Source organism: Mytilus edulis, chromosome 2 (genome assembly GCF_963676685.1).
Source record: "Mytilus edulis chromosome 2, xbMytEdul2.2, whole genome shotgun sequence".
Taxonomy (NCBI): Eukaryota; Metazoa; Mollusca; class Bivalvia; order Mytilida; family Mytilidae; genus Mytilus; species Mytilus edulis.
The window spans coordinates 58,976,093-58,986,013 of record NC_092345.1 but is presented as its reverse complement, the minus strand read 5'-3'; the positions used below and the strand labels follow the sequence as shown (position 1 = coordinate 58,986,013).

At 31.7% G+C, this 9,921-nt stretch overlaps 1 long non-coding RNA gene across 1 annotated transcript; it reads right to left on the bottom strand.

Moving 5' to 3' along the window:
* Positions 1-969: 969 nt before the first annotated feature.
* LOC139512529 (uncharacterized) lies at positions 970-2,600 on the bottom strand. Its single transcript, XR_011662296.1, has 2 exons — positions 2,398-2,600; positions 970-1,828 (listed from the first exon to the last, which is right to left on the bottom strand). It is a non-coding gene; the product is annotated as an uncharacterized lncRNA (long non-coding RNA).
* Between the last annotated feature and the right edge of the window lie 7,321 nt (positions 2,601-9,921).

Below are 9,921 nucleotides of genomic sequence, written 5' to 3'. Positions count from 1 at the left end.
ATCAACATATCTACTTGATACAAACTATATTATCCTTAAAAGACACAATTTACAGACACTGTCCTATCAATGTATCTACTTGATACAAACTATATTATCCTTAAAAGACACAATTTACAGACACTGTCCTATCAATGTATCTACTTGATACAAACTAAATTATCCTAAAAAGACACAATTTACAGACACTGTCCTATCAACATATCTACTTGATACAAACTATATTATCCTTAAAAGACACAATTTACAGACACTGTGTCCTATCAACATATCTACTTGATACAAACTATATTATCCTTAAAAGACACAATTTACAGACACTGTGTCCTATCAACATATCTACTTGATACAAACTATATTATCCTTAAAAGACACAATTTACAGACACTGTCCTATCAACATATCTACTTGATACAAACTATATTATCCTTAAAAGACACAATTTACAGACACTGTCCTATCAACATATCTACTTGATACAAACTATATTATCCTTAAAAGACACAATTTACAGACACTTTGTCCTATCAATGGATCTAATTGATACAAACTAGATTATCCTAAAAAGACACAATTTACAGACACCGTGTCCTACCAGAATATCTACTTGATACAAACTAAGTTATTCTAAAAAGACATAATTTGCAGACATGTGTCATAACAATGTATCCGCTTGATACAAACTAAATTATCCTAAAATGACACAATTTACAGACACTGTGTAAATATTCGTCCTGATAGATATGCCTGAAATATTTGCCACTGGACATTAAGCAACCAACAATCAATCAATCCTATTAAAATATCAACTTAGTACAGAGAAAATTTGTGGTCTAATACATTATCTGAATTAATGAAATATATTGGAATACCCTTTAACAAGCATTGTAATAGTAATTTCAAACAGAAACTAGAAGATTTCTACAAAATTAAATTAAATTTGAACTATCTAAGATAAAAGATGGAAACTGTGGTTAACTTTTTATTTATCACTAAATTAAGAATAAGTGCACACTCATTATCAATAGAAACTGGTAGGTATGCAAGACCAACAATACCCTCTAATGAGAGATTTTGTAAATTTTGCACTGGAAACACGGATACACAAAATATTTTAACATGTATGTATTCGGTTAAGTTAGGTGCATCTTCTAAATGTACACCAACATAAATACTTATGTAAATAAGGAAAGCATCTATCCATGTGTTAATATCAGTAATCTTTTTACTTAGTTTAGTTTGGATAATCAGCTGTCCATTTGTGAGGCCCCTCATGGGGGGTCCTAGTAATCACATAATCACCATTTTTTTGCCAATATAATCACATAATCATTAAATATTTGCTTATCTTTAGTAATCAAATAATCATGAAATATTTGGCTTAATAATCAAATAATCATTAAAAAAAACGGCCAAGTAATCACATAATCAAAAACCCCATGAGGGCCCTCATTTGTATCTACTGTTCTGTGCCTGAATTTGTATTAAAGCAATATATACCTAAATCTACATATTCACCATTAATTATTTTGTTCCGAGTTTTGTGAAACATTTAAACATAGATTATCATTTGCACTAGTTATTGGCAAATATTAGAACTTTGTGTTATACCTGTATTCGATTGTTGCCTTTCATTGACTGAGTCAGGAGATGTAACACTAACAGTAGCTGGAGAGTGAATAAGGGCATTGCCATTGACAATCTGAACAACTTCATTCCTAAGTTCTGGAGTCATCATACATGTAGCTAAAACTTGCGTGGAAGTATGCTGTCCAACGACATTGCTAGATCTGTTTCCCAATTTCCATAAGATGTTTGGTTTTTAAAACTGAAAAATTACTACAATAATATTAGTGAAACGACCGTTGAAAAGTTATAATATCTATACAACTCGTCTAAAAATCAACCCAACAATGTTAGATCTGTATATTTTATAAACTTCATACATTTATTCATTATTGGTTTCTCTTTAAATTGCTTGCTGTGTAGCAGATGAAACATTTCATATAACGATAGTTTTAAAATCGCAGACGTCCATGCGACACGTGTCTTTAAAACCATGTGCGCAGTTTTTATCTGAAATTACGGGTCTGTTAAAATTTATATTTTTGGAAATATAATTCATGATTTCCACTGAATTAAACCAACAATTAAAAATTTACAATGCAATATTTAGAAACTCTTTACAGAAGAAACAACAAAAGATATAAAATCTTTAACACTATTTTATACTGGATCAAAACCATGTGCTTTTCCTATCTTTCAAACTTTCCGAACCTTTTCAGTAAAATAAGATTTTTTGAAAGACATCCATTTCATATACCAAAGACATCCATTTCATATACCAAATCAAAGAAATATTATTAACTTTTGAAACAAACATTAGTTAATTCATACGGAACCCAATTTTTTGCGTCTTCCCTCTGCTGTATCGTACGTGGTAAAGAAAGAATGATGACGTCACAGTTATCAAGGTTAAAATAATTAACGTGACTCATAATACATAACGAGTTCCACCACGTGTTCAAAGCGGGACAACTCCCAAAACGTAAGCCCACTTTCCTCCGATAACCGGATTTATTCTTCATAGGAATAAATCTTATTATTAATAGATCAATGCGGAAGTATTTTTGTATTTAATTAGATTTCAACATACATACATGATTATCTATAATCAATTTATTTTAGCTAATGAATACATCTTGAAGATAAAGAATGGGACCTTGCTTGCATCACTACATCTTTCCCGTGATCTTATCTAATCTACATCAAAAGATCCGATCTCAGTTGCATTTACCTGCTTACTGTAGTCTGTAGTAAACAAATAATCGTAAAAATAAAATAGTGTCGAAGTAACTTCTGCATCTCGCGTGTGGACAATCACACACTGCAAAATCAAGCAAAAATAGTTGGATCAGTGGAAATTCGTATGGAGTTATTGATTGTCTTTTTGGTTCACAATTACAAGTCTTTATTAAACAAAGACACGTGAGAAGACTATAATCACTAAAAAAACGAAAGGTCGATATGCGCTTGAAGATGAAGCATATCACTTATTCATTTTGTTACGTTCTTTTGCACCAATTTTATTGAGCGTTTATTTGTAGGAAGAGCAAACATTTGCTTCAACCTAGAGCGATTCGATCCAAAAGAATTGCCGTATTTGTCCTATTAGAATCGAAATAATTTTATATTATATATGGGGCTTGAATATATCGTGATTTTACTAAAGGTTGGCCCTTGTAAACCAGTTGTAAACCGTCCCAATGTTAAAAATATTGATCAACGTTAAACACTAGAACTTAGAAGGAGATTCAGTATACTATATGTTTATAAGAAAACACCACAAGACTAACTTTTCACGGTCGAATTATAATACGGTCATTACGGAAACAAATGGTTTCAACTATAGTTGGCCTTACATTGGTTTGGATTTTTTTAATGTCCTTTTTTTGGTTATATTGAGCTTTAACTGCATGTGTCGGTTTTTATACATTGTCTTTAAAATAATTTGACTTTTACTGATGAAGGTATATATATAAATCCAGAAAAGCTCTTCGGATGCATGAAAATTATAAAGTGTTGTTTACATTTTGTTATATCATCATATCTTCCTCAAGTATTTTAGACAAGTGTATGTACCGTATATGCAGTATAAAATAAGGTGATCGCGAATGAATGCCTATCGTACAACTATCAACAAAAGTCCTAATGACGGCATTTACTGAAAGTATATTCGCGAAAATAAGTTGGTTTACAGTATAACTATGTAAAATATGGCGTTCAACAATGAGCAAAACCCAAAAAACTTCGTCCTCAGTCAATATACTTCTTTCAGGTCAATATATCCTTTTATTAACCAACTTAGTACATTATTGCCAAAAATGACTGGTTATTAAAAATAGCATATTTTCTTTAATGGCCCTGTTTTTCTGTAATGGCCCTGTTTTTCTGTAATGGCCCTGTTATTTCTGTAATGGCCCTGTTTTTCTGTAATGGCCCTGTGTTAATGCCCAGTTTGTCTGTATTAAGCCCAGTTAGCGTTTTTAATAAAGTTAATAAAATTAAGCTGTAAAGAGTATACTACCTTTTTGTATTTTATTTAATATAGTAACCAACAACAAACATTAAAGAACCATATAAAGGGATCACTGTTCATCCTGTTTTTCAACACATAACTTCTTTAAACTTAATATCTTGGATATTTGGTATATTTAAAGCTTGATCATGGTGAAGTACAAATAATTTTTTTTTCAAACTAAACTGTCATTAAAAGAGTAAGAGAGTACATCAAGTTGGCAGCAACACATACACTTTTTTCAGTTGGTTAATAAATGTATTAAGAAATGGGTGTTTTTATAATGGCCCTGTTATATGTCCTTGGTCAGTAATAATGGCCTCAGATGTCTGTAATGGTCCTCGGCGTTGCCTCGGGCCATTACAGACTTCCTCGACCATTATTACAGACCTTGGACATATAACAGGGCCATTATAAAAATACCCATTCATTAATACTATAGTATTGACCTCATACAAAGGTTATATTTGTATAATGTTTAATTTCTGTGGCAGTTGGTCTTTTGTGGAGAGTTATCACATTGGCAATCATACCACAGCTCATATTTATTATATAAGTAAACGAAAATCAAATATGACAGACAACAACCAATAACACCCACTAACTATGATTTTATAAACCTGACTTGAGAAACATATAGAATATGTCGGGATTAAATATATGAGCCAGTGGCGGATCCAGAAATTTTCATAAGTGGGGGGCCACTGGCTGCCTAAGAGGGGGGCCGATTTCGTCACGCTTCAGTGATTCCCTATATAAGCAACCAAATTTTTTTTTCAAAAGATGGGGGGCCGGGCCCCCTGTCCCCTCCCCTAAATTCTTCTCTGTGAGCGATGAACCCTTAACCTAACCTGATCTAGTGTAACAACAGAACATAAGAACAAAATGTAACAATCATATGGAAATGACTTGTATCTTTTGTTTTTGTAAATTTGATATAATTTGGGTTTTTGAATCATGGATGTTCTTCTGCCTGCATTTGTTTTTTTACAATATATACAACTAGGTGATACCTTTTTTTCAATATCAATAAATGTGTTCAACGTAACGGTTATTCATTGTATATCAAGCCGAAGAACCTCAGTCAATGAAACAGATATACATTTACTTGAATCTTCTCTGCACTGAGAGAATTAAATAGTCAAAATGACTAGAAAAGGTAGTAATACAATAATTCAGGCTTGTCAAACAAATATTGACGAAGATAAGTCGTCTCCCACTGACCGATATCCATCACGTGTGCGCGTCCGGTATCGCATTTCAATCCCGCTTCTGACCGCGTGTTAGTTGAAGACAAAGGATCAAAAAGGAAGAAAGAAGATTATATTGGTAATTTTGTAACACTTAGTAGTCATTAATGATTTTTGAAATTACAAAACAGTATTATGCATGATTATTTACATTTATTTGATGTAATTGTCACATTTAACCGAGTATGTCACTGTCGCAGTTCATCATAATTGAATGAACCCCAGGAATGAACTATTGCAGGATTCGAGATCTTCTATATACTTTTTATTTAGAACTTTTATTTGTTTTCACAAATTTGTGTCAAAAACGAATGACAATCCTACTGGGTTCTGCATATATGGGACTCACCGACGAGTAGGTGTACAGTAACTTGACATATTTTAGTACAATTCATTGGCCCTCCCCCTTTTATATATATATATTAGTTGTAATCTAGATAGGAAAATAAGTATATATGACAGTTAGTAATCAAGGGAAATTACATAAATTATTGAGAAATAAGAAAAACATATTAACGCCAAGAAAAGAAAAAAAAGGGGGGGTCAAGTCAATGTACATGTGGTTCCCCTTTAAAAGATAACGTATAGGCTATGGGTCTCCGTTCACACATCTCTGTTGTTTCATAAATTCGGAAAGAGAACGGCATTTATACACAAATTGTAATTTTTAATCTATTTTTTAATGTATTGATTATTTTATTCGTTTCCCTAGTCATAATTCTTAAATTTTATTGACCTGGTTCCCTGTGCTATAATTATATTTAAGATTAGGCCTACACCAAGAAAAAGAACCAGATATAGAGTATCATGGAGGGGAAAGTTTGTGAACGTTGGCTTATGCCAGTTGCATATTGTTATTTATTTAATTGGGTTTTTAAACAGAAGGTTTGTCTTTATTACGATGTGAATGTTGAGATCATCATTTACTAATGATTTAGTAAGATATATTCATAGTGTAGTCTTTCTTGATAGGTTTGGTGCCAATGATTGACGATGTACAAAAATGTACGTTGTTCAACTTGTTGAACGTACACCACAGGAGTTTGAAATCCTATCACAGTAACGGGGTAAAGATATACCGAACTCGACTATCACAGTAGAGCTTCTCCATACCAAACTCGACCATAGGCGGATCCGAGGGGGGAGCCCTGGGGGCCCGACCCCCCCCCCTTTTCGTGGGAAAAATTTGGTTGATTATATAGGGAATCATTGAATTATGACTGGAGTGGCCCCCCCCCCCCCCCCTTAGGAAAAGTTCTGGATCCACCACTGTCGACTATCAAAGTAGAGCTTCTTCTCGTCAAAGACTATTCATGACAGTTGACACCTACTGTTCACTACAATATAGAACAGTAAACCTAGTAGTTACATGTAAATAGTTTTAACCACATGTCATGTTAGTATTTGTTTAATTTTGGCACTATTCTTTTGTAAATATAAGTTGCTCCTTTCTCCTTGAGATCAATCTGCTGATATGTCTTTGGTTTGGTTTTCGCCTATACTTCAGCTTTCTCGACCATAAATTGTCATAATAACAAATTTTTGTGTTTTTTCATGTTTGGGTGGCGATAATGTCCTTGTAAAAATAGTAATTGCATTAGTGACACGTCTCCATTAATCCTAATAGTGTTTACACGAGTTCCACTACACATGCAGCTTGTGAGTGATGCTCTGTAAACAGAGGAATCTACGTACATACATACATACACACACACATACATGGTAACAATAATTTCTATTATTTTTGACATCTAAGCAGGTGATTACTGATTTGGCAAGGAGTTAGAAATTCAAAATATGATAAACTTTTTTGTACATTTATACACGCATGTTTATTCTATACATTGTACGTGTATATATTCATGTACAGTATATCATATATACATTTATCATGTATAAACAAGCATATGAATATATCTCCTCCAAAACTGAAAAAAAAACTGCTGGCTCTATTATTTTCTCTGGAGAATAACCAGAAACATTGATAAATTTGTATACTGTCAAACTTGTTTTACAATGTTAAACATTAAATTAGACTGTATTCACTTGTATTTCAGATACAAGTCAGTGTTGTGCAGTTCTAGGGATTGCTGTTCTCTTTAGAGAGAAATCAGAGAGAATACTATTCTTTGGAGATGAAGAAGCAGAAGATTCTCAACTGGAGCTCCATGTTAGACAGGGGGTCCTTACAGTGGACAATAAGGCCTTCTTTTTAAAGTTAGAGGGTTCCATTTTATTTGAGTGTGACACTTTCCTGGAACTTATTTGTGGCTTAATAGCCACAATTTATGCATTTAATTTGGTGTATCCCAAGGTTTGGGAGAAAACTCTTACATTTATTCAAAATGTAATTCTTGGCCTGAAAGATGGTGATAACGTCGATAAAAGAATTGTATCAGTTCTGACTGACATAAATAGAGAATCTCAAAGTCTTTTGAAATAAAAATCTTTAGATAAGGCCTATAATTTTGCCTCATGTTTTACAAATAATAAAGTTCCTTAATAATCTGTGGTATATAAGGAAAATGGAGATGAAGTGTGATTGCCAATGGAACAACTATCCACAACTATGTCTGTTTTATATTCCTCTTAAAGTTTTGATATTTGGATTTCATACATAAAGACGCATAGTTGGATTATAACTTTAGAAAGGATAATTGTCACTATCCATTAGCTATTCAAAGGGCAAGGTGAAATATGAAATATTGATCCTTTAGCCAATGAACCAGCATGGTGAGAGACTAAACATGTGCAGGGAACATAAATCTACCAATAATGCTCTCAATATAAATATTGTGAATACTAATAATAATACTAAAAAGACAAATATATCTGATTACAACTTTTTGTTATTAAATTAATTAAATACTGATTGAAATAATTGTTTTTTTATGCACATATAAATTGAGACTTGTGTTTTGTAAATATTTTTTTATTATCATCAAGAAGTTTGTTCACATTTAAAATTTCAATCTTGTTTTGGGAAACTAGTCCTCTCGATTATAACTTTAGAATGCAGTTTAACTAAGATTGGCAAATATATACGTCTTCATTTAATAATAAACATCCCTGTGACCAATGACATTCTGTCTCAAAAATATGTTGATTTTTTTCATACAAATTTATATACAGAGTGCAGTAAAATAAAGCATGAAAGGCTTTGCTGTAAATATTCTTTCATTTAGTTGCATTGTATATATATTTTTTTTTAGTTTTAGTGTTTTGATTTGTGTTTAATTAATTTGTTTTTGTCTTGCCTTTGTACTTATTTTATAAGTAAATTTTATTCAGTTTCAAGATCGAGTCATGTTGTGTAAACACTGTTGAGAAAAATAAAGAACTTTTTTATTTGAATGTGATTCTTTCAATATCATTATTTCTGTTGAGTGAAATAAAATTATAACATTTTTATTAAACAATCAATGCTTCTCACTGTTTGCTTCATTTTGATACTTTGTATTATTGTTTCTTGTTTGAGTACATGGTACAAAATAAATGATGTTTTGACTGTTGATACTGTTGTTATAAAGCCTATAATTTTGCCTCATGTTTTACAAATAATAAAGTTCCTTAATAATCTGTGGTATATTTATAAAGAAAATGGAGATGAAGTGTGATTGCCAATGGAACAACTATCCACAATTATGTCTGTTTTATATTCCTCTTAAAGTTTTGATATTTGGATTTCATACATAAAGACGCATAGTTGGAATATGTAAGTTTGAAAATTGAATCCTGCACTGATCAGTATTACGTGCAATCTTGTTTTGTCACTGTTTGGGGTAAACAGTTTTCTAAAGGATTGGTTTTTCAATTTTGATCGATCCATTTGACCAACATAAAGTTAATTTGACTATTAATATTAGTTTGATAGACTAATATACAAGTCAGTATGACTGTGACTAAGAGTACATATGACTATGCTGGCTAGTCAACTTTACAATTGAAGTTGGTCATCTTAACTTTAACCATCAGTCAATTTTACCATTTGAAGAAGTCTGTTTGACTATTATATTTAGTTACATAGAGTTTCAGGGTTAGTCAAAATGACTTTCAGGGCTAGTCAAAATTACTTTCAGAATAGTTGTTGAATGGACAGTCAAGTTAACTATTTTAAATAATTAATGACTAATTATTTCTGTCAGTGTGTTAGGTTTAAGACAAACTTGCTCTTGATTACAAAAGCTGATACGAAACAAATAAAAAAAAAATAACGATTATAAGTACAAAAATAATAAATTTTGATTGCTTTTTAATTTATATCATTGTCCAGATGAAATGCAGTCTGTGTAGCTACCTTAAATAAATAAAAAAAAAAAAAAACGACGTGTAAAATGGAAATGTAATATAAATGATCAAATGCATATTGCTAAGCAATAATATTTGTTTTAAACATGAAAAAAGAGCGGTTGGGTAGCGTCAGTGGAAACTGCAGGATCGAAACCCCACAAAAATCCTCATTTTAAGATTTAGTTCAATGAATCGATGTATCCACACGACTTAGCCAACCAACAGTACAACTGCACTATTTATGTTTATAAACTTAAGCAGACGATTTTTGTACATTATAAAAAGATTGATACAGACATTATT